We start from the raw sequence: 25,496 nt of genomic DNA on the forward strand, positions 1-25,496 counted from the left end.
CCTCTCAGAGGCCCAGGCACACAGCAAGTGCTCAATGAAGTGTTGGTGAATCAACGAATAAATGTGATTCTAGGTAAGGCAGCCCCAACCCCATCACTATTTGGAGATGGGAGGGGTGTGACGTCCCACCCCATCACCAAGTTTTCTTTTTTTTTTTTTCTGAAATGGAGTCTTACTCTGTCACCCAGGCTGGAGTTCAGTGGTGTGGTCTTGGCTCACTATAACCTCCGCCTCCCAGGTTCAAGCAATTCTCCCACCTCAGCCTCCCAAGTAGCTGGGACTACAGGTGAATGCCACCACACCCAGCTAATTTTTGTATTTTTGTAGAGACGGGGTTTCACTACGTTGGCCAGGCTGCTCTCGAACTCCTGACCTTGCGATCTGCCTGCCTCAGCCTCCCAAAATGCTGGGATTACAGGCATGAGCCACCACGCCTGGCCCCCATCACCAAGTTTTTTGGGACATGGACCAACAGGCACCTATACACTGAAGACTCCCACAGAGTTATATTAATACGATTGAAATATAAATAATAACAACACCAATAGCATCAGTACTACACTGAATGCTGATCCCTGGCAGGTGCTCTGTTAAGCACTTTCTGTCATTCAAGTATTTCCTTTCACCTTCACACAGTCTTATGAGAAGTGTACTATTATTATCATCCCTAACTTACATATAAGAATACTGAGGCTGTACTGCTGGCAGAGCTCAGATCCGAATCCAGGTCTGACATGGAATACAATGTCTCAAGCTGGAAGGGGCTTGATAAACGATAGGCCAGGAGGCTAAGGACATCAGTAGCACAGCCCAGACCAAGTCTCCCAACTTCCAGCCCAGGGTCTGCCACTAGGTCGGCGGCTTGCAATGCTCTAAGTGAAAATGAGCCCTAAGCTCTGTAACGTATCTCAGGAATGAGAGGATTGAGAACTCCCGGTCTTTGTGTAGCACCATCTCTTTGAAAGGACTCTCCAAAACTCCCTTTTCCAGGGACGAAGAGGACAAAAGGAAAAGGGAGGAGCTACTAAACTCCCCACCCAAGCTGTAGTTGAAAGCAGCCTTGAAGACAAGATGGCCCCAGGCCCAGCACGGCCAAGCCTGGAGGCCTGCAGGAAAGAAGGCTAACCGAGTTCATCTGGCTTCCTGCCCGGCACAGTCTTTCAAGCCTCAGGGTCCCACTGTCAGGCCTTTGCTCTCACTGTGTCTTCCTCCCAAATGTCCTTTCTAGCGTCCTCACCTGGCCCATATCTAGGCTCAGCTCACAGGCCTTGCGTCCCCTGATTTTACACCACCACTGTGCAGCGGTAACATCTCCTTCTGGCCTCTGAACCTCCAAGCCTTCTTTTCTATTTCTCCTCTGTACCCTCCCATTCTTTACCTTGGATGTCTTGACTTTGATCGTCTCCCTTAGAGCTGGCCTCTGAGGTGCCTGTTGAGTGCATCTGAATGAATGAAGCATGCCTGGGAAGTGGAGCTTGTATGATTCGTTTTATGAACAGGTGCACACTCCAGGAGCAGGTCTCTAACAATTGCCCTTCCTCCTCCCCAGGGCCATGACGAGTGGCACCTTACACCCTAAGTCCTAAAGGCTGAGAACCAAGTCATTCTGCTATTTCTGCTGCATCAGGCACAGGTGGGAACTTTACAAAATGGTGTAGAAAGTTAACTACCAAGCCAGCCCAGTTATGGTTTAGCACTGTGTGAGACATCAGGCGAGGGGCTGGGGGCAAGACACCCAGAGGAGGGTCCTGTCCTCAGGAGATCTCCCAGAGGAGAGGGCAGGGAACCCTGAGGACAGGGACCTTTGGGCTTTTCTCACCCTCAATCCCCAGCATCTAAAACAGCTCCTGGCACATGGTAGGCACTCAACAGCCATTGGCTGAATAAATGAATTAACACTCATTGACCCAGAGGTGCTGAGCTCACCATATAAGGCAGGGTGGTGCTGAGCGCTGAGCTGGCTGCACGGTGAGTCAGAGCTTTGGAGCCCACAGGCGAGACACAGACCGAGAGAGACTGGGGGAGGGCCAAGAGGTTTGTGGTTGACCAAAACCAAGCGAAGGGCAGATCTGACAAAGTGCCTGGCCACAGCTGCCAGGGAGGCAGCATCACAAGCTGTGGTTTTCAGTATTTTTTTCTGCAGAGGAATATTTGCTCAAATGAAATCACACATCTCTCCCTAAATGCAGGACAGAGCTGCCACGGTGGAGGGCAGCAGGGCTGCCAGGCTGGCCTGGCCACGTGTACCCTTGTGCCCCCAGAGGCAGAGCTTCCACTCAACCAGTGGCCGTCCCCCTCTACTCCCCTGTCCCTCTAAGGGGCTTCGGAGAAGCAAGGCTGCGGCTGGTCTTCTGGGAAGGGGCCCATTTAGGGCAAATAAACCCTAAAGAGGCACAAGAAAGTCCCCCAAGTCAAGAAGGAGTGGAGGTGGGGGGAAGAAGGAACAGGCCTTCCCTGCGAGTGGAGGTCTACTCAAGGCAGCCAGGAGCTGGGGTAGCTGAAATAGTGGGGCGGCCATCAGAGAGTGCAGGGACTCTTTATGAGGACCTTCTGGAACACTCATTTTGGAACGTGAAGTATGACTTGCAGATCCATCAGAGGCATGGGGTGTGTGTGTGTGTGTGTGTGTGTGTGTGTGAGAAAGTTGGGCTTTCAGATACTGGATTCACTAAAAAAGAGGCACTTAGAGAGAGGCCAATCTTGGTACCATAAATCACAGGAAGGACCCCAACTGGGGCACATGCGACCACCTGGGTGCTTTATTGCTCCCGCCCCTGACTCCCACCATGACACCAGTAGGAAGAATCTGCTGCTTTGTCTGCCCGGCATTCCTTACTCCTTTTTCTAAAAACAATGCCTGGATTTTCCCTTGGAAGTCCATCCCCTCATGCATGCAGGCTGACTTCCCCAACCCACCACACCTACCACCATCCGGCACAAACCCCCGCCCCCCCACACCCCCCCACTCCCCCCCAAACCCCCTACAACCCCCCCACTCAACCCACAACCCCCCCACCCCCGGACTGACCCAGTCTGGCCAATCAGCATAGCTTATCCTCCAGGTTTCAGTGATTGCTCAGTGGTGGTCATGTGACCCAAGACCATCCAATAAGCCTTGACTTTGGGATTTTTGTTGGAACTCCTAGGAAAAAGAAGCTCTCCTTCCATTGGATTTGAAATGAGCAAGACGTCAGTCTGCAGCTGCACGTCCCTGCCCTGCTGCCACATGGAGAGTGGCTGCCAAGGACTGAAACTCACAAGGAGGGAGGCAGAGGACACGGATGTAGTGAGACATGGTCCTAATAGCATCATTTGAGCCCTGGCTTCAGCCCTGCCTGCCTTGAAACCAATAAATAGGCCCCATATCGACAATATATTAGAAACTAATAAAAAAGCTAATAAATGGCCTATCTTGCTTAATCCAGTTTGAGTGTTGGCTCCCAAATGATGCAGCATCTGACTTCAGTTCAGCTTTTGCCTTCTCACCACCCACTGCAGCCAACCTTTACTTCTGACCCACCACTGGTTCTTGCTTACCTGGGCAACAGCTCCACCCTTCCCCAGCTGAGCTTGAGGGGTATGGGCCAGCAACCTGGTAGGCTAGCGTGTACCTCAGCCTTCTCAGCTGTCTGGCCCCTCTGAGGGTTATCTTTTTGGCTAATCTAGTGAAACCCCAGCAACCTTGGCTCAGATCCACTCACACTATCTGCACCCCTTACACTCCTGCCCATGCACCTTTGGTGTGATGAGGGAGACAGACACTAATGCATGAAAGAGAATGAATGATAGAGAATGACAGGTGCCCTGCTGATGGTCACCCTTAGCAACAACAACAGCAACAACAAAAGTAGCAAAAATCCCCTTGCTGAACAAGCCTAAACTCCGTTACCTGGAGAGCCAGCGTTGAGACGTCTGCAAAAGGATTATGCCCGCGTCTCCAGAAATCAAATTCAAGGGGTTCCAGTTGCTTTGATGGTAGTATTAGAAGCTCAGCTCATCTGAAGCTTGACGCTGTCCAGGAGATGCTCACCTGTGAGAGGGAAGCAGAGGCAGCCGTGATTACCTGCCTGAGCTGAGGTCTCTTCTTTCTGTTTGAAGGGCTCTCCTGGCCCTGCAGGAGGCGAAGTCATAAAACCAAGACTGCAGGAGTCTGCAGGTGAGCATCAGCATTGGAGACTCAACATCTAGATCCGACTGAAGTAGCCTGGAAATAATTCTAAGACACAAAGGTATGCATGTGCCCGTGTATGCGTGTGCTGAGTAAAAACACATAAGCATCATAACCCCTGCATCTAGCACAGTTCCCCTTGCAGAAGGGAGAGGAGGTTCAGCAAATGTTTCATGATTTGCTTTGATGTAAAACATAATTTGTATGTCTGAGTGCAAGGCAACTCCATGAGTCCAAACAGATTGGAGAGAAGTTTCTTCCTCGTGTGAAAATGCATTCCTGGGATGCTCCATGCAGCCAGACCAATGGCCTCTTTTTACAAATAAGGAGACTGATACCCAGAGAGGGGCACGACTTGCTCAAAGTCACACAGCGAGTTGGTGGCAGAGCAAGGCCTAAACTCTGGGTCTCTCCTGACTCATGCTGGGGCCTCTCTCTGGGGCCAAACCCTTCTCTGTAGCTGTCAGGCTGGAGCAGCCCCAGGAGCATAGCAGGAGCCTGTTGCATGCTGTGGCGGCGGACGGGGCAGGATGCTCACCACCTCTACTCAGTCTTGGGCCTCAGCAGACAAATGTTTCCTGGCTCTGCTCAAGCCCAGACAGAGAACAGGAAGTTGCCCACAGTGGCCAAGAGCATGGGTTTTGGAGGCAGGTGGACCTTGGCCACAGGCGCAACCTCTTTCCAGAAGAGGCAAGTCAGGTGTCCTCTCAGAGCTTCAGACTCTTCATTTGTAAAATGGGAATAATAATAGCATCTTTTCCTGAGGATTGCTGGGAATTCAAATGACTTTCATAAGTCTGTGAAGCCCACAGAGGAGCATTTGGCATCTAGAAATTGCTCAATAAATGTTAAGGAGGTGACGCAGAGGACAATGCATGTGCATGTCAGGGGAGGTGGAACACCAGACTTGGGTTGCCTTGTGTTCCTGGCAAGCCTTTAGACAAACAGCATCTCTAAATTCCGCCAGATATTCCTCCCCTCTGTACCCACCTTCTCCCTTTTCTCTGCATCTCAGAGACCTGTGTGGGCCCCCAGATCAGCAAGCCTGCCCCTCTTTCTAGGCTGGGAACCTCCCATCTGCCTAAGGATCCCTTTACCCCCGTCACCAAGCACAGCCCACATTTCACCAGCCAGTAAAATGTAAATGTCATTAGCACTGTGCAAGCTGGTGAGCACGAATGTCACACCAGACGGTGTGAACTGGGGAGCAGGGGGAGGGTGCATTCCCCAGGAGGGGTGGCATTCCCAGCATTTTCCAAAAGGGCATGATAAAGAAATAAATAAACGGCTGCAGGAAAGAAGTGACGACAGAGATTGTTTCAGTAGCAGCATACACAGCCATGCCATCCTTGCGGGCTCACCAGGTCACCCATGGTTCCTGCTTCAGCCCACCCTGTCCCAGTCCCCACTCTGGGCCTCTCCTCCCTAGCATCTCCCACTCCTCTCTGTATCCCACCATCACACACTTGAAGAGGCTCATCTGGGGACCCCATCTATCTCCCCCATCTATCTCCATCTATCTCCCCCAACTTCCATGCTCCCTCCATCTATCTCCCCCAACTTCCATGCTCCCTCAAACTGGCTGAGAGAACCAGATCACCCACCTAACTAACAGATCTATGGAGGGGGGAGTCTTCACTCTGAGAAGGAGGTGACAGCTGTAGACCCGCAGGCAGGAGTCCTGGGTTCCAGTCCCAACACCACACTAACTTGCTGTGAACACTCAGGCACACCCTCACCTGCGTGGGGCCTCAGTTTCTCCATCAGTGAAAGGGGATCACGGACCCTCCGTCAGTCTGCCACCTCTCAGGCCAGCTTTGAAGCCTGTGCTTCTAATAACTCACGGGGAGAGGAGCTTCTCCTCTAATTCCCCTGATAACACCCGAGGGCATGTGAAGGCTTCCTGGAGGAGGGGGCAGACATGGGTGTGTGGAGATGGCAGCAGAGTGCTGTGGGCCATGGGCCCAGGGTGAGCACAGGCATGGAGATACTCAGATGTGGGAGTGGGGGGCAGGCATTTGAGACCACAGGCCAAGGCTGCCTGTGGGAGCTGAGTAGAAATGAATATAAATGTCCCGTGGTCAGCGCTTTACATGTGTCCACCCATTTCATTCTAACAGTGCTATCATCCCCGTTTTATTGATGAGAAACTGAAGCCTGGAGAAGCTAGGTAACTTTCAGACACACAGCTGTGAAATAGACTGGATTTGAACCCCTATTTGCTTTACGAGCAGAGGCTCTTGATCACTATGGGATGCTGCCACCTAGACTGTTTAAAATAGAGCGTGAACTAGAGACATTCAGGAGGGCATGTGTCACCCATGTGTGCGCATGACTGTCGGCAGCATGTGGGGGTGGGCATGCATCTGTGTGTGTGTGGGGGCAGGGATTCAGTGTGTGAACATGTGTCATTGTAAACGCATGTGTGTGTCATCCTCAAATAAAGTTCCTTTCCCAAGTCCAGGCCCAGAAATGCCAGTTGGGGAGGATACGGCTGAGTGGTGGATGGGGCTGGGAGTGGACAGTCACAAGGCCCTGGTCATCCCACAGCAGCTCAGGAAGCCCAGCTCTGAGGGCTGTGAGCCAGGCCTGGCCCACGTCACCTATCTTCTGATCCTAGGCTCTTTGAGGCCAGGTCCTTCTCACTGAGGCCTGGCCTGGCTTTTTCCTTGGCTCTGTCTCCTTCCCTCTCTAGCTACCTGCTCCAACCAGGGGAATACATCCCGTAGATCAAGTCTGGCATAAACACAAGGCTGCTGCCAGCAGGTAGGGAAGCCAGTGAGCATTGGCATCCACGGGGGAAGTGGGGAGAGCACAGTTGTGGCACAGCCCGACTTGCATTCCACCCCTGGCTACACTGCTAGACACCGGCTCTGTGGTCGAGGCAGGCAACCCACCCCTCTGAGCCTCGGTGAAACCTCACAGAGCAGCTGAGATGCCTATCTTAGGTCAAGTTCATGCAAACTGTAAAGTGCACTGACCACCAACAGAGTGGTAGTTCTAATCCCCATGATCAAGATAACCCAGGAAACAGCAGAGAGTTCCCCAGGGAGCCTTGACTGAGAATTCAGCAGATTCCTTTACCTAAGTCCCTCTTTCCCCACCTCTGGGCCTCAATTTCCTCATCTGCAAAATCCTCAGGCTCAAAAACAGAGTGGCGTTCAGCCCCTGGATGTCTCGTTTTCTTCACCATTATCCACGATGAACATCAGAGCTGGAATTAATTTGCCAGAAACCAGAAGCCCATTCACGCCGCAGTAAACCAAGTAAATGGTGCCCAGGACAAGGAAGTTTTATGGAAGAAGAGAGGAAAACAGTTTTGTTTGAGTCACTGATCAAGAAGAAATGTGACAATTCTCAGAAGACAGAAGGAAGCGTGCAGGGAAGGAGGGAGGGAGGAAGAGCTGTTGAAAGTAGGTAGAACTTGGACAGGTCTTTCCCGAAATTTGCATGGGGCTGGTCCTGAATTCAACAGAGAAGACAGGGAGTTCTGTTTCCTGGAGACCACGAGGAACATGAACATTCACTCATTTGGAAAGCATTAATTGAACACTTGCTATATACCTGAGATTCCAGGGGCACCAAGGATGAGAGAGGCACAGATTACACCTTCAAAGGGGTTATTCACTGTTATGGGCAACAGAGGACAATGCCTGTGGGTCTGTAGTTCCAGATGGCTAAGGAGGGGTTCATCAAATCATTATGAATTCAGAGGAGTGAGAGGCCCCAGGGAAGGCTTCCTGGAGGAAGGAGAAGATCGGAATGTATGAAGATGTGGAAGGCACTATAGGCAGAGAGACCAGGGCGAACAAAGGCACAGGGGTACCCACATGTGGGTGGGTATTCAAGACCATGAGCCAAGCCCGCCTGTTGGGGCAGAGTGGGAAGTGAGACAGAAGTGGAAGGCAAGGGGTGGATGGTTAAGGTCCTTGAATGCCAGGCGAAGGATGATGAAATTTATCCACAGGCAATGGGGAACCACTAAAGATCACAAGGCAGAAATGTGCTTCTGGGAAATTAAAAGCAGCAAGAAGGCTGGGCACGGTGGCTCATGCCTGTAATCCCAGTACTTATAGGAGGCTGAGGCAGGTAGATCATGAGGTCAGGAGATCAAGACCATCCTGGCTAACATGGTGAAACCCTGTCTCTACTAAAAATACAAAAAATTAGCCAGGCGTGGTGGTACACACCTGGTAGTCTCAGCTACTCGGGAGACTGAGGCAGAAGAATCACTTGAACCCGGGAGACGGAGGTAGCAGTGAGCCGAGATCGTGCCACTGCACTCCAGCTTGGGTAACAGAGTGAGATTCTGTCTCAAAAATAAATAAATAAATAAATAAATAAATAAATAAATAAAGATAAATAAAAGCAGCAAGAAGTCCAGGCAAGTGGAAACAGAAAACAAGAGGATGGAAGGAGGATGGGCAGGGCCTGGTGGGGGGTGGGGTGGATGGGGATAAGGGGATGTTGGGGGAAGGTGGGTGGGTGGTGTGGGGGGATACTGAGTCTGACAGGCCGAGGGTAGGAAGACAGATGTGGGAGGGAAAATGTTGGTTGATTTAGATACTGTGAGGGTTAATTTTAGGTGTCAGCATGACTCATACAGACATGTTGTGTTCGCATCCCAGCTCTGCCACTGTCACCAACTGTGTGGCCTCAGGCAAGTCATTTAACCTCTCTGGGCCTCAGTTTCCTCCCCTATAAAGTGGGGGAAAAAAATAAAGCCATTTCAGGAATGTGAGATTCAACCAGCTTATATATCAGAACCACTTTGAATATAGTGATTGTCGAATGCTTCCTTTTTAAAATTGATTACTTTTATTAACTAGTGATGCCTTTCCCCTACTACAAATAAAGACACTGAAGCTCAAGGTCAAATAACAGGCTACAGTTGGCTGTGCTGGGCCTCAAATCACAGAAGAAGCAAGTTATGAGCAAATAAACCTGAGATGACTCAGAAAAGAGTCTTGATTTTAAAATATTGTTAAAGAAAAAGGGTATTTTATGACTTTTGCACAGTGTGCTTATTAAACCCAAGCTATAAATGTGAACTAACAAGTAAAATGAGTTAAGTTAATGAAAAAACCACCTTCAGGATGAATCCATATTATCTAATGGCAGTCCATAAACATAAACATAACATTTTAAAATACAACAATGAATTGCAATGCCCAGCAGTTCAAGGAACCTGCAATTTCTCTGTCTGAAAAATAAAAGCTATTGATTTTCGCTGGGTTCTCATTGCTCATGAGTGAGTCTTTGGGAAGTCATAAAGGAAGGAATTATTTCCAATTGTTTACTCACTAAGGATCATATGTATTGAATTTAAATTGTCTCCGATTCCTAATTAGTACAAACAAAATTAGAATCTGAGTACAGCAGCGCTGCAAAGGCCCTTGGAGGCCTCCGAGCTCAGTTTTTCTTTGTTTTATAGACCAGGAAGCAGAGACAGAGAATGGGAGTGACTTGCTCAAGATCACACAGCAAGGGCAGGATCCAGGTGAGAAACAGGCTCCTGCACACAGGTCAGCATCCTGCTTTGGTCCCCACAGTGTCCAGGATCAGGTTATTAAATCTAGTCCTAATGGGTGTACTGTGCTGGTACCGGGGCCTCAGCCCAAGTGGTTCCTACAATAAAAACTTTCTCCCAGCTGCTGGGGAAAAGGAATCTGCCCAAGCACGGACCCTCAAAGCCAAACACAGTCTCAGAGGGTGCAGGAAGGGACTGGTGCCAAGTTTGCAGTGAGTTCTAAGACATGACAGCACATTGCCACGTATGGAGCACTTGAGCCCCGTGCCAACCCAGCTTGGCTTGGCAGCCCTGCCAGACAGGAGACACCTGGGCCTCATGTTCTGTTCCGAGAGGGGCTGCAGGGTGGCACGGCCCCAGTCGTAGGTCAGTTCCTCCCAGTGTTCCAGGTGAGGCTGGGGAACAAAGTGCTCATTGTATGGTGGGGGAGGGAGAGGTCTCCTAACTCAGCGAGGCTCTGTCAAACACACCCACATCACACACACACACACAAACACACACCGCCCAATGAGCAGAGACCAAGGAGCTCTGCGTGTGGCACGGGCGTGTGTGTATGTGTATAAATGTTCAGCCTCAGGCTGCACACGATTATCAAGCAGATGTTTAATTACTACCTGAGTGTAATTAATCAACACGATTAATACACAACCCATACCACATAATTACTTTGCAATTACACCAAAACGAAATATTTTATTGCCGAGGGTTTGCTAATTACCCGGCCTTGCCAAAGGGCAGGTATAATGGGCAGCAATTTTTCTTCCTTCCCTTCCTTCCTTTCCTCCCTCCCCTGCCCTCTCATTAATCTTCTGGGCTGACGTCCCCACCACACAGAACCAGGAGCCCCAGAGGGCTGCGGACTCGTCCTCGAGGTGCTGCTTCTGCACTCAGGTCAGTTTCCAAGTGAAGCCCTGGTCCTCCCCTCTCAGTGCTTCTGCTTGGAAATGCATGTCCGCTCCAGAAATAAAGACAGCCTCCTGCAGGCCTGTGAATGGAGAGGTGCGTGGGGTGGGGGTTACCTGCAGAAGCTCTGCAGGCAGCTGCCTAGAGTGGAATCCTGGCTCTACCAGTTATTGGCTGGGTAATCTCTGTCAAGGTAACTGTGCCTCAGTTTCCCCATGTGTAAGATGAAGACAATGGCAGTTATCACCTGAGGGGATTCTTGTGAGTATTTAATACAGCAAAAGCCATAAAGCACAGTGCCTGACACAGAGGAAGGCTTGTGTAGCAATTATTGTTATTATTGTCCCAGAAATGGCCCCTCCAGGAATGCTTCCAGTCATTCAGTCTCCCAGACTTATGGGCCTTCAAATTCCACTCTCTCTCCCCTGCCAAAACAACTCAGTCCCATCTACCCGGAAACATCTCCATAATGAGGCTCCTCCCTTCTCACCCCCTTCATGGTCTCCACATCCCTAACCTGAGCTTTCATCCCCTGTCACCCAGTCCCCAGCTATAACCTCCACAGTCTCTCTGCTGCCCCTCCATTCCATCCTCCACCAGGCAGGAAGACAGATCTTCAGGAATGAAGCTTGGACCATGTCCCTCTCCTGCTCAAAAACCTTCTATAGCTCACCATTGCCTCTTCACCAAGCTGCTTCCCCACCTGCTGTTTTAGGCCCTGGAAGACCACCAATGCCCAAGTCCCTCCTTCATTTATTAGGGTGTCAGTATAGCACGAACCCTTGATCTTTTGATGAAGCAATGAGCAATTGATCACGTGAATGGATGTTTTGGTAGATTTTAGACGCATCTCTGCCTTCCAAGTTGGAATGGCCCAGAGCATTTTTATAAGCCTGCATATTTCCCAAGAGTCTCCTGGGAGGTGAGGTTTATCTGTCATAGTTCATTTGCAGACCATCTTGGTTCCTTTCCCCTTCCCCTGATAAACATCCTGGCTGCATTTAGGAACAATTGATCTTTTAGGGCATAGTAACCCCCATGTCTGGCTGAGCAAAGAGACTATATAAGGACCCTCAGACACAGGGCCAGTGCATGGTCCACTTGAGAGGCAAGAATCAGGGACAGGACAATAGACTCTAGCACAGGTGGCACACACTGGAGAGAGAGCCAAGGGGGTCACACACATGTGCATGTATGCATAGTATGTACATGTTTGCACAAAGAAGGCCTCTGCAGCCACTCCTGAGTGTGAATTAACTCTTTCAGAAGCCAGCATATCAAGTAGCACACGAGTCATTCATTCAGTCACTCAATAAACGTAAGGGGCTGAGCTCTGGAGTCAGAGTGCTGGTATTGGAGTCCTGTCTCTACTTCTGACCAGCTGTGTGGCTTGGGGAAAATGCCTTAAATTATCTGGGCCTGAATTCTTATTTGTAAAATGGGGATAATCAGAGTTCCTACTGATAGGGTTGTTACTACATGTAACATTGCCATTGCCTCTTCACCAAGGCCTCTTTAATCAGGGCCTGGCACCAGAAAAGGGCCGATGTTATCTACTTTGTTGTTATAAATAAGAACAAATCCTGGGAACACAGAAACTTGGTGCCTAGAGCTGATCATGGCATACAGTACTCGACCAATGGTGGGTGAAATCCCTGCAGAGACATCACAATAGAAGGCAGTAAGTGATAGTCATCCTTCATTCACTCAGCAAACACTCATTAACTTACTTAAGTATGTATAACTTACTATGTTAGGCACTGGGGGAGGGCACAGAAATTCTGGCACTGTCTCTGCAGTGAGCCTGAGTTAGCGACATGTTCCCAAATAGCTGAAGAAGACAGAGGCTGGGGAATGTTCCGAACCGCTGACTCTTGTATTCCCAGGGCCTGGAATGGCATGTCATACCTGGGCACTGAATGAATGGGTAACAGCGCTGTTGAAGATGGAGAAAGTAGCACCCGGACGGGTGGCTTAGCTGCAATGGGTGATGGAGATGATGAAGAAAGGCGCTCTAAGCAGAAGACAGAGCCAAGGCAATGGCGCAGGGGCCTGCATTTGCATGGCAGCTGTAGAAAGCAGCAGGCGGGCTGTGCTTTGGCAGAGGTATGAGAGGAGAGAGGAGAGGGAGGTAGACAGGGACCCAGCAGTGGGGGGCGGGGGGGCAAGAGTGCCTGGGGTAACAGGGACCCAGAGGAACTTCACGACAGGGGCAAAAGGGACCACTCTAGGTCCTGGGTTTTGTTTTTCCCCCTTGTCTGATGTTCCAACTTTGCTCTTTGGAACTCTGAAGCCCACTCTCCGGAAGCTGATGGAGACATTTCCGGGGAGCATTGATCTATTTCTCTCTACTGGGATTTGTATAAAACCCCCTGTTCAGCCAGAGGCCAGACCACAGAGAAAGTGCACAGGTCTTAGAGGGCAACCTCTAGGTGGTTAGGGGATGCAGGGCTAGCCCCGCTAGGAAGTGGGAAGTGTGACATCCAGGGAGCTGTAGGAAGGGGCAGGTGACACCGGGAGCAGCTTCCACTCAGAGCCAGCCAGTCCCCAGAGATTCCCCATTGGCCCGCTGCTCAGGCTGTGTGTGGCAAACGTGACCAAGGAGAGAAGCTTCCCTCTCCTCTCCACGCACTCACTCACATCCCCACACACACGTGCAGCATGGCCAAGTCTGGGGTTGGATTAAAGCAGAAAGGTCAATGGGTTAATAATACTGACCAAGAGGGAGAAAACCCTTGTTCTAGCCACAGCCCTGGGATGACGTTGCTGTGTGTCCTGGAGCAGATCAAGTGCCCTCTCTGGGCTTCCACTTTCTCCTCTCTGTAAGGAGACAGAGGTATTCCACCATCTTCAACCCTGGAGTGGAAGGCAGAGGGCTAAGTGCCCACAGATGGGTAAAGGTGAGGTGAGGAGGAATCTGGGGAGCCTGAGCCAGGGGAGTGAAATGACCTGTTCCTAGGATAAGGCCAGCTGGCACAGACTGGGACAGGCATCAGGGTCTCCTGCACCCCACTTCCTGGGTGAGTGAGGCTGAATTTGAACCCTGGCCTCATCACTTACTATGTGACCTTAGATACCTTATGTGAACCTGAACTTCTGCCTTCTCATCTGTAAGATGGGGACATGTCTCATGTGCAGAGTTAAATGAGAAGACGCAAAGAGAAGACCCATCTATTATCTGCTATTATCTGGGGCACAGTAAGGCTCAGTAAATGGAAACTATTATTAGTATTGCAATGATCATTCCATCCACATTGAAGGGTTTTTCTGGAAAAACCCAAGCTGGGCAGCTCATACACCCCTCTGTGCCATCCTCTGGCCAGCAGGGACCTTGGGAAGTGCCTGGCCTTCACCCTTGTCCTCACTGGGATCGTGTGAGTCCCTCCCAAACCCTGGCAGCACCACCCTAAAGGAGAACTTTCCTGACCACACCTCAACCACACAAGGACACGGAGTTGTCATCAGTTCTCTTGGCAAATGGTGGCAGGAGGGGTTCTAACCCCACCTGAAATGTGTTCTTTTTACTAAGCAGAATGTATCTACATATCACTCGATATGTAGGAATAATGATAGGAATAAATCAGTCATGTTGGGGACAAACACCCATGGGGAAATTCCAGGCCTTGGAGGGCCCTGGGGAGCAGGAGCGGCTTCAGCTGTGTTTCTCATTTCTGGAGGAAGGGAGCTGAGAACAATGGCCTTCTTCTCTGTTGGTCCTGGGGACAGGGGTTATTAGGGGTCATGTAGTCCATCTCTCACCCTTGAGGGAAGGCAGTCACTTGGGCCAGGCCAGACCACAGAGACCCCATCCTGGGACGGTCTCCCTATTTATGGGGAAAGCAACAAATCGTATGCCCCCCCACCCAACTGACGCTCATGGCCAACTGTGTGCTTGGCGAATGAGCTGTGGCACCTGATGTGTCCTCAAGCAAACCCGGTGGGCCCTATGTGGGAGGGATCATTGAACTGAGACCCAGGAAGGTCACTGATTCCTGTGAAGTGGCAGAAGGGGCACTGCACCAAAGTCTGCCAGGTGCCACGGTGAGTGCTTTCTTCATCATCCTAGACTGAGGGCTTTCAGGGTGTGCAGGTGCTTTGGGTGCTGGACCCTGGTCCCCTTTCCTGGATGGGACACCCATCCCAACTGCAGCAGTGCCACGGCTGCAACCTTCTCCAGGGGAACTGCTGTTGGCTATAAAGCCACCTTGCCCAGAGATCTCTGGAAGCCACCTTGCCCAGAGATCTCACCCCCATCTGCACCCCCAGGCCTAGCCCATAGCCACTGGCAGGCTGACATGGGGCTATAACAGTCCAGCTCCCTTGCCTCTGTTTGGGGCAATGTCTTAGAGGCCATTCATGCCCCAGAGACCAGGCTGAGTCTAGCCTGCTCTTAAACCTCACCCTTGCTTAGCTACTTCTTCTGCCTTCTCCTGCTTCCCTTGCTGGTTTGCAGAGCTCTCCTGAGAATCCTCCTTCGCTAGTTCACCTAGATAACCATCCTCACTCAGGTCTTGCTTTTAGGGACCCCCACCTAAAACACAGGGAGCTCACAAAGAAAACAGACACAGTTCCTCCTGGCACGGGACTCAATGCCCAACAGGAGTCAAACCTGAGACAGGAATCAACAAAGATCATTTGACTCTCACTGCTGCCCCCCTGCCCCCCACCGTCACCCATGGCCTCTATCCTAAGAGCTTACCACAGGCAGGTGCTGTACAATGCACTTTTCCTCCTGATCTCAAAACCAACAACCCAGCTAAGAGATGTGTTCTCCCATTTTAAAGATGAAGAAACGGAGGCTCAGAGAGAGAATTTGCCCAAGGTCACTTGCAATGCCTACATGGCTGCACTTGGACTTGAACTCAGTTCTGCCTGACTGCTGGGCCCCAGCACCTGTCTCCTGATCACCAAAGGGACCCGAGTACAGCTGAAGAGACAGGGCCAGTGAGGTCGGGGGAGCCCCATGGTTAGAGTCCTCCCCTGGGCAAAGCTCACTGCTGTCTTCCTTTGTCACCTTGTGCCACTCATGGACCATGTAGTGTCAGAGAACCACAGATGCCAGGAGGCAGCTCTGAAGAAAGAGAGGGAATAGGGGGTACCCCAGTGATTACTTCCCTGGGTGCCACTGGCCTCTTCCCACATCATGAGTCTGGGGATCCTTCTTTCTCTCAAATGAGTCCTGTTGACACTGGCTCCCTTCCCCCACCCCCTCCTCACTCCCAACTCCTGTTATGTCGCAGACTTTGCAGCTCAGCCAGGCGAGTAACAGGCAGAGAATGGGAATTTTACCTGTTAATTTGGTTTCTGAGCCCCTGCTGCTTGCCAAGCCTGAACAGCTCTGAAGAGAAGGAAAGAAGTGGAGAGAGAGCAAATAGCAAATGGGGCATCAGTGGTCGCTAAGGGCGCACTCCTTGGGGGAAGGCAGCTCAGTGAGGCCGGCAGAGCCAGCCTCCTTGGCTCCAAGAGCAGGAAGGGGCCTGGTTTCCAGGGTACCAGCCGTCTGCTCACTTTGCCCCATCTTTGGTGGGGAAAGAACTGAAAGCCTCGAGGAGCCAAACGGATCAGGGCAGGGGCAAGCTCAGCTAGGCACGGGAGACCCCTGCCCATCATCCTCCTTTCCCACAACCTGTCAGCCTTCCCTAGCACAGCCTATTCAAAAGATACTTTGAGGCCGGGTGCAGTGGCTCATCCCTGTAATGCCAGCACTTTGGGAAGCCAAGATGGGCAGATCACCTGAGGTCAAGAGTTCAAGACCAGCCTGGCAAACATGGTAAAACCCCTGTCTCTACTAAAAATACAAAAAAATTAGCCAGGTACAGTGGCATGTACCTGTAGTCCCAGCTACTTGGGAGGCTGAGGCAGGAGAATCACTTGAACCCAGGAGGCGGAGGTTGCAGTGAGCAGAGATCACGCCATTGCACTCCAGCCTGGGTGACAGAGCGAGACTCCATCTGGGGGGGGGGGAAGCAACAAAAGGTACTTTGAGCCCTCACTATCCTGGGCACTTCATTTAATCCTCAAATCCCTTCCCATCCTCCCTTCATTATGACACAGCTGTTGTTATTATCTCCATTCTGCAGGTGTGGAAATTGAAGTTCAAAGTGATACTCTATCCTTAAAAAGTTCAACCTAGAGGTACCATACAACCCAGCAACCACTCCCAGGTCTACATTCAAGAGGACTGAACACAGGGACTCAAACAAAGATTGGTACACAAATGTTTATAGCAGCATCATTTATAGTATCCAAAAGGTGGGGACAACTCAAATGCCCATCAACAGAGGAATGGATAAGCAGATGAATGTGGTACATCCTATTCAGCCATCATAAGTAATGAAGTTCTGATAAGTGCTACAATGTGGATGAACCTCCCAAACGTTATGCAAAGTGAATCGCACACTTTAAGATGACTAATTTTATGTTATGTAAATTTTGCCTCAATTTTCTTTCTTTTTTTCTTTCTTTTTTTTTTTTCTTTTTTTTTTTTTTTTGAGACAGAGTCTCGCTCAGTCACCCAGGCTGGAGTGCAGCAGAGCGATCTTGGCTCACTGCAAGCTCCACCTCCCGGGTTTATGCCATTCTCCTGCCTCAGCCTCCTGAATAGCTGGGACTACAGGCGCCTGCCACCACGCCCGGCTAATTTTTTGTATTTTTAGTAGAGACGGGGTTTCACCGTGTTAGCCAGGGTGGTCCCGATCTCCTGACCTCGTGATCCGCCTGCCTCAGCCTCTGAAAGTGCTGGGATTACAGGAGTGAGCCACCATGCCCGGCCCCCAATTTTATTAAAGAAAAGGTGAGGTAACTCACAGGAGGTCAAAAAGCTCCTAAGTGAGGGATCCTGACTCACGCTGTGGCTTTCTGAACCCAGGGCCTGTACTCTTGGCCACCATCCTGTCTCCTGTTCTGTGCTAGTCCACCTCCAGGCCTTTGCCTCTGCTTGCTGCCCCCGCCAGGAAAGCCCTTCTTCCCCATTTCTGTTGTCAGAATCCTTCCCATCCTTCTAGAGCCTTGGTTAGAAGCCACCCCATCCCTGAAGCCTTCGGGATTTCCTGGAAGTTCTCTGCCTTGGAGCCGCACAGTCCTGGGTCTCTCCCTCTCCCAGGGCAAGTGGCTCCTCCTCTGCTTCCTGCTGAAGTTAATGCTCCGCAAAGTTCCCACCAGCCTGAGGGAATACTGCAGGCACAGGGCCCTTCCGAGAGTTAAATACTATGAAAGCCCCCGAAGTTCTCCACTCTGTGCATGGCATACAGTAGGTACTCAATAGATGATGGTTTTCAATAGGCTGGGTTCATTCCTGAAGAGCAAGGACCTGCCACTCCCAGGCGCAAGTCCTGTGCTCAGCAGGATTCCTCAAATGGCTGCAGAGTAGAAGGTGGAGAAGAACTTCCCTGACAAAGGGGCACCTTCCTACCTGGAGATAGCCTGTATTTCCCCTGGGCAGGAAACTTATCTTAGTTTATGTTATAATAAATGCAACTCCACTTCCTCTCAGCTAGGTTTGGCCCCAGCATGGGTGCACACACAGACATATATAGACACACAAAGACACACACACACACACACACACACACACACACACACACACACACAGCCCCTTGGAAGAGCCCAGCCCAGAGCAGACTGTTTCCGTTAAATGTTCGGGGCTCCTTAGACTTGACGTTTGTCGAGTGTTTTGATCCCTGAGGTGTCCCCACAACCAGCTTTCACAGTTCAGGGGCAGTCAGAAGCTCTGGCCTCAGGGGAGGCAGGCCCCTGCCAAGCACTCTCCCGCATCACTGCACAGGCCTGCCCAACACCCCACAAGAAGGGACAGCCACGTTCATTAAACAGATACTCATCAAACATCAGAGATGCATGTTGAGGCGGTGGGAATGGAGTGTGAGCAGGAAGATCTCTTAGCTACAAGCCGGAATGCTGGAGTCACACAGAGCTGGTCTGGTTCGGATGCTGCCACTTCCTGGCTCTGTGAAATGCTGGACAAGTCATTTTATCCCTCTGAGCCTCAATGTCCTCATCTAGAAGATGGGAATAAAGAGAGCCACCGCTCACAGGGCTGTTGCATAGAGGAAAAGAGATGCCACCTGCAAAGTACTCGGCACAGTGCCTGGCACACAGTAAAGAAAGGTTCCATCAGTGTGGTCACTATTGCCATTTTTATTCTCCCCATCTTACAGATGCAATAACAGAGATCCAGGAAGGGAAACAGGAGTCTGGGAGAGTCATAAAATCCCCAAGCTGATGCTTTGCTCTCCACTGGAAGCCCATTTTTCCCTGCTGCCTTGGGAAATGCTGCAGGTCTGGCATTGGTGATGGCTCACCCTGCCAGGTGGAAATAGCACAGGTGGCACCTACCCACCCACTTCTGTAAACTGTATGCCCTGGAGAGTGTCAAGCAGAGAACACAGAGGGCAGACAGAACACAGGTCTGGGATCTGGGATCGGGCAAGAGGCTCACCCATTTCTTGGTCAGGTAGCCTTGGATAAGTCCCAGCTTCAGGCTTCTGTCCATGCAGTTGTCTTGGTCTGGAATGTCCTTCCTCTCTTTGCCCACTTGATGAACTCCTATTCAACCTTCAAGACCCAGTTCACATGTTGCCTCCTATGTGAAGCCTCCCATCTATCCCACAGCAAAGTGGCCACTATTGTGCTGTGCTCCCATTGCATTTTCTTCATCTCTACAAGCTCCGTGGGGGCAGAGAGTGTTTCTGGTGTATTCTCTGCGGGACCCTCATCAACAAGCCTGGTATATACACACCATGTCAAAACTCAGTGAGATACTCATGTGCCAGGTACTGTGCTAAGCACTTTGCATGCAGTATCATTCTTTCATCCATGCAACAGCTCTATGAGTTGTAGGTCTCATTAAATCCATCTTACAGATGTGGACACTGAGGCTCAGAGGGATAAATCATGAATAAGCCTCTATGATTTCACCCCATATTGGATGTTGACTTGTCTTACTCATTCGACTTTGAATGGCCAAATGGACTAAATTCCACTGTGTCCCCCTGCTCTGGGTGAGTCTTCAGTAAATTCTATGGGACATTACCTCTCCAATAACTGTTGCCTGCCTACCTCACTGGCTTAAACTAATGATGGAATAAGACAGCCATCAGAGAAGCACTTCATAAACTAAAAGAATTACATACATCTAAAGTATTGGCATTAAGGAGAATTCCAAACACCACATTCTAATCCTTTCAATACATCTTTGGAGCCTCTTTTGAATCTGCAATGGTGACGATGATTCCTGCCTCACTGAGTGGTGAGCACCAGGCAAGGTGAGGTAGATGGACCAGGCCTGGCACAAACGAAGTTCTCAATAAATATACATTTTCTTTCTTGTCAAATGATTCTTGGGCACCATAAGAAAGTAAGAAGGCAAAACATAGACTGGGAAAACTATTTGCAACACTTATCTACAACAAAAGACTTATGTCCAGAATATATAAAGAACTCCTACAAATCGATAAGAGAAAAAGAGAAAACAACCCAGTTTAAAATTGTGCCAAAGACTTAGGCACTTTCTAAAAGAAGCAATCCAAATAGCTGATAAGCATATGGAAAGGTGCTCAGCATCTTACTACCAGGGAAATGTAAATTAAAAGGCACAGGGAGATATCACTACAGATATCTCATTAACCCCACCAGTTGGTTAAATATCTTAATCTGATATCTCTTAGCCCCACCAGTTGGTTAAAACTGGACAGATAATGCCAAGTGTGGGTGAGGAGGTAGGGCAACTAGAACTGTTCCACACTGCTAGCAGGACTGTCCTATGACGTGCCCACTCTATTTGACAGCATCTGTTAAAGCTAAACACAAGACACAGCATTTCAATTCCCAGTTACACACCCAAGAGAAATGCCTGCCTAGACCCACTAAAAGACATGGACGAGAGTATTAGTTGCATCTTTAATCATAAGCACCAAAAAAAAAAGCAAACTATCCAATGTCCATCCACAGAAAATTTGATAAATTGTCATATATTCCTACAATGGAATATCACACAGCAATAAAGAAGAACAAACTACTGCTATATGCGATATTGGATATATATGGATGGATCATAAAATCATGTTGAGCTAAAGAAGGCAGTCAGAGGAATGCACACTGTATGATTCCATTTATATAAAGTTCAAGAACAGGCACAATTGCTTGAAGGTGATAGAAGCCAGAATGGTAGTCACCTGCTTGGGGGAAGGGTTGCGGGAAGGGGGAGGGAAAAGGGAAGTACTGACTGGGATGGGGAATAGGAGAGCCTTCTGGGCTGGAGGGATGGGAACATTCTATACTTTAATCTGGATGATGGTGACGTGGTGCATAAAAATCCTTGAGCTGCACACTGAAGATTTATACATTTTACTGTTTACATGTGATTCCTAAATGGAATTTTGGGATGATGGATTGAATCATGCCATTGCTAAGGCCTACCAGCTCTATCATTTTATAATTCTTAGAACCTGGAGAATGATTCTCAGGTTCTAATGCTGGAATTCAAGGACTTCTTGCTCAGTTTCTTCTTTCTCTTCCCTTTCACTGCCCCTGGCTTACCTAGGAGGCCCTCTCTCGTTCATTATCCCTCCCTGACTTCATGGAAGTCAATCAGCCATTCTTGGCCTCATCATCCCGTCTGCACAAAGTGGGTCATGCTGCCTGGACTCTGCTCCAAAAGAGAAAGACGCGGTCATGCATAGAAAATGCTCTGTGCATCACAGAGCAAAAATGTTAAATGCATTCTCAGAATTGCTAGCAGATGTATCTTTACATGGGGTCAAACACGTTCAGGCAGAATTGCAGTTACTACAGCGAGGGTGTGGTTTAAAAATCCAACTTGGTTCATGTGTGTTTCTTTGGCATGAAGGGACCTAATAGTGGCCATGAAGCAAAAGTCATGGGCAAGGGGCAGCCACAGTTGGACCTGAGGTGGCCTGGTTGCTGGCATGGTTCCTCATCCTTGAAGGAGACTGAGGCTGTACCCACCTTGGGGCTTCTGCCAGCCTCTCAAAGGAAGGACCACTAGAGCTGGAGTCTGAGGATCTGGGTTCAAGGGCTGCTTTGGCCCTGATGTGCTGTGTGACACTGACAACCTGTTTTCCACCTCTGGGGCTCAGTTTCCCCACTGCACAATGAAAAGGTGGGCTAGATCAGATTTAGAGATCCTTCCAACCATAATTGTTCATGAGCTTACAAACGGCTCACCTCTTAAAATTTAAATCATAGCGTATCCCTTCCTGTTTAAAGCCTTATCTATGACTTCATATTAGACTTAGAAGAAAAGACTAAACTTATCATTTGGACCTGATGGTGGGATCCCTGCCAACCTCTGCTGGAACCACTGCCTCATCTCTCACTGGGCCCCAGCTATATTGCTCTTCTCTCTACCCGTGAACAGCCCAAACCTATTCCTGTCCCAGGGCCTTTTGCACATACTTCCCTGTCAGTTGGAACCCTCCACTTCCTAGCTCTGCACGGTCGGCTTCACCTGCTTTAGGGCACCAGCCCAAGGGTCCCCTCCATAAAGCCCTTTCCTGACCACTGTAAGTAAGGTAGCCTGTCCTTCTTATTTTTAAAAACTATTTTCCCACTCTCATACTACTTATACAACATGCAGTTTTTTGTTTTGTTTTGTTTTGTTTTGTTTTAGATGGAATTTTGTGCTCTTGCTGGAGTGCAGTGGTGCAATCTCAGCTCACCGCAGTCTCTGCCTCCTGGGTTCAAATGATTTTCCTGCCTCAGCCTCCCGAGTAGCTTGGATTACAGGCACCCATCAGCATGCCCGGCTAATTTTGTGTTTTTAATAGAGACGGGGGCTTCATCATGTTGGCCAGGCTGGTCTTGAACTCCTGACCTCAAGTGATCCGCCTGCCTCTGCTTCCCAAAGTGCTGGGATTAAAGGCATCAGCCACCCCGACTGGCCACATGCAGTCATTTGATGAATTCCTGGTTACCTTGTTTTCTGCCCACCTTCTGTGCTGGAGTATTACGTTCCATGTAGGCAGCCACTGTGTCTGTCACCACCAAACCCTCCAGCACATAAGCAGTAGACACTCAGTAAATCTTTGCATATCTTTAATCCTGCCAGGCAATACTCCAGGGCTCCTGCTGCCCTGGGGGGCTGATGCAAGAGTTCCCCAAAGGGAAGAAAATGCTCAGGTATTGAGGTCCCAGCAGGTACTGTGATGATACCAGGCTCTCTGCATCCGTGTGTCATTTAATTCTCACTACATCCTTGGAGACAAGGAGGAAACTGAGGCAAAGAATAGTACAGTTGTACCCATGGTCATATAGCAGTAACCAGGAGCCCTGAGCTTGGAGGATGGCGGCCCCGTGCCACCTGCTGGCTATGGAAAACAGGGAAATGATTCAATCTCTCTAGATGGTGTTTTCTATCTGCAAAGTGAGGCTAAGATTTCCTGCCTGATATGCAAGCTGTGTCATGATCAAGCAGGATAATGAACATGGTGTGTTTTGCACAACATCAAGCAGCACACCGCTGCGTTTCTGTTGAAACAGAAACAGAGTCTGGGGCCTGCTTTGCCCATGGGAATCTGTGCCCCATCTCTCCGGGAGGCAGCCTGGGACCGGAATCCTGCTCCATCCCAGCACTGAACTGGGCACCCTCAGGCACTGATGCTACTTCACTGCTTTGAACTTCAGTTTTCTCATTTCCAAAATGAGAAGAATCATTCCCTCACCTCAGGGCTACTAGGAGTATTAAGCAAGATCACCCGCCAAAAGAGCTTCATTCTTTACAAAGTGCTCTGCAAATGCTGCTTCCTCTTTTGATGTCTTTTGACATCTAGTTATTATATCAACTTTCCCCAATGAGGGAGAGAGGCCAGCGGAAATGGGCAAAGACCCTCAAGGCTGCCTCCCCCACTCTCTGGCTGGTGACAACAGGCCAGGCACTGTGCCATGCCCTCGCCAAACAGTCTACTTAAGTGCTCAGGAGTTAAGTCATGCATGATCAGCCCCATTTCACAGATTCACAAACTGAGCCCTCAAACAACGTTGCTCAAGATTCCCTGGCCTCAGGAGTTTTCTCTCTGTGGAGGACTTGGCCAAGGCAGCACGCTGGTTTTGCACAGAACAAAGCCCAGGTTGACCTAGGGTGAGGCTCCCTCCTGACATAGCCATGAGTTCTGGGGAGGTGCTTGGCCCTGGGCCCCATCACAGTCCTGTGAGGAGCTGAGGACAGCCACCCACCCTGGGTGTGGCATTTAGGAGTGTGACTGCAGAACAAGCCATGTGCTTGGGAGGACTGGGCCCCCGGAGAGCTATCCTGGTGAGCACCATGGAATCAACAAGTCACACTCACCTCTGCCTCCCTAGGCCTACAGCCACTGGCCTTCCCTGTCCTCTGGTTGCCCCCGGTCCCTAAATGGCCCCTGAGCTTCTGCCCCACACTTACCTCCCTCCCCTCTTGCATGCTCAGTTCAGTGATGGTGCCTGTCTTAACTCCAGGAAGCAGTTAGACAAGATTAGTGGGGCAGAGAGAAGGCAGGTGGTGGTGGTGATGGAGGAGTTGGTAGAGGAACCCCTGGGGCAGACAGGGGGAGGGCAGGAGAGACAGAGGCGGGCTAGATAAAAGGGAAAGAATGGCAGAGGGGTTTGCATCCCGAGAAGCTGTTGCAGGAGGGACAGAGGAAGACACGAGGATATACTTTCTTTCCTTGTGGGAGAGAAAGGGATGAATGCAGAGATCCAAGGAAAAGGGAAAAGAGCCCGAGGGAGAAGCTCATTAGGGAAAAACAGACAGACACTGACTCATTTATTTGGCCTAATCCCAGAGAGTGTCTGAGAAATGGTTTCTCTTTTTGCAGGAGGCAAGGGAGACAGCCTGAGCAGACAGAGGACAGACTGGGGAGCCAGGTGGCCTAGAGTCGAAGCCCCAGACCCTTTCCAGTGCATCAAGGTGAAGTGAACAGAAACGCATTTGCATGTCCACCAAAACGTTCAGAGAGATGTACAGTCTGAAAAGTGTAGGGTAAGCAGTCAGGCTGGAAACTCAGGCAGGAGCTGATGCTCTAGGCTTGAGACAGAATTCCTTCTTTTCTGGGAAACCCCCATTTTTGCTCTTCCTGCCTTCCAATGGATTGGATAAGGCCCTCCTACATACCTAAGGTCAACTGACTGTAGATGTTAGCCACATTGACAAAGGACCTCTCTAGCAATACCTAGATGAGGATTTGATTAAATAGCTGGGTACTCTAGGTAGTTAAGTTGACACATAAAATTAAACGATTACACCACCTAAAAGGGTCTCCTTTGGCTGCTGTAATGAATGACAACAAAGTTAGTGGCTAAAAACAACACAAATGTATTATCTTCTTAATTATTCTAGAAGTCCTTTCAAATGGGTCTCACTGTGTCTACAGAGTCACGTTCCTTCTGGAGGCTCCAGGGGAGAACCCTTTTCCTTGCCTTTTCTAGATTCTAGAGGTTGCTGTCTGTCTTCCTTGACTCATGGGTTTTCCTTCTTCAGAGCCAGCAGCGGCCAGTCCAGTCTTTCGCAGGTGGCGTCACTCCCACACTCCTCTTCTGAAGTCAAACTTCCCTTTGACACTTTTAAGGACCCATGTGATTCGACTGGCTGCACCTTGACATTCCAGGACAACCACCTCACCTCAAAAACATTAACTCAATCACGTCTACCAAGTCCCTTTAGCCATGTGATATGCTTTGGCTGTGTCTCCACCCAAATCTCATCTTGAATTGTAGCTCCCATAATTCCCATGTGTCTCGGGAGGGACCCGGTGGGAGATAATTGAACCATGGGGGTGGGTCTTTCCCATGCTGTTCTCATTACGTGGTTAAGTCTCATGAGATCTGATTTATAAAGGAGAGTTCCTTTACACAAGCTCTCTTGCCTGCTGCCATGTAAGACATGCC

At 49.8% G+C, this 25,496-nt stretch overlaps 1 protein-coding gene across 7 annotated transcripts in view; it reads right to left on the minus strand.

The window, feature by feature from the left end:
- The window catches only part of TSPAN18 (tetraspanin 18), a 203,879-nt gene that overhangs the window by 66,962 nt on the left and 111,421 nt on the right, over positions 1 to 25,496 (minus strand). For 6 of the 7 annotated variants that reach the window (XM_015114242.3, XM_077961012.1, XM_028832774.2 and 3 more), the window contains exon 3: positions 3,890 to 4,030. The gene's annotated coding sequence lies outside the window, so the exon portion shown is untranslated. 7 annotated transcript variants of the gene reach the window in all.

This window comes from Macaca mulatta, chromosome 14, assembly GCF_049350105.2.
Source record: "Macaca mulatta isolate MMU2019108-1 chromosome 14, T2T-MMU8v2.0, whole genome shotgun sequence".
Taxonomy (NCBI): Eukaryota; Metazoa; Chordata; class Mammalia; order Primates; family Cercopithecidae; genus Macaca; species Macaca mulatta.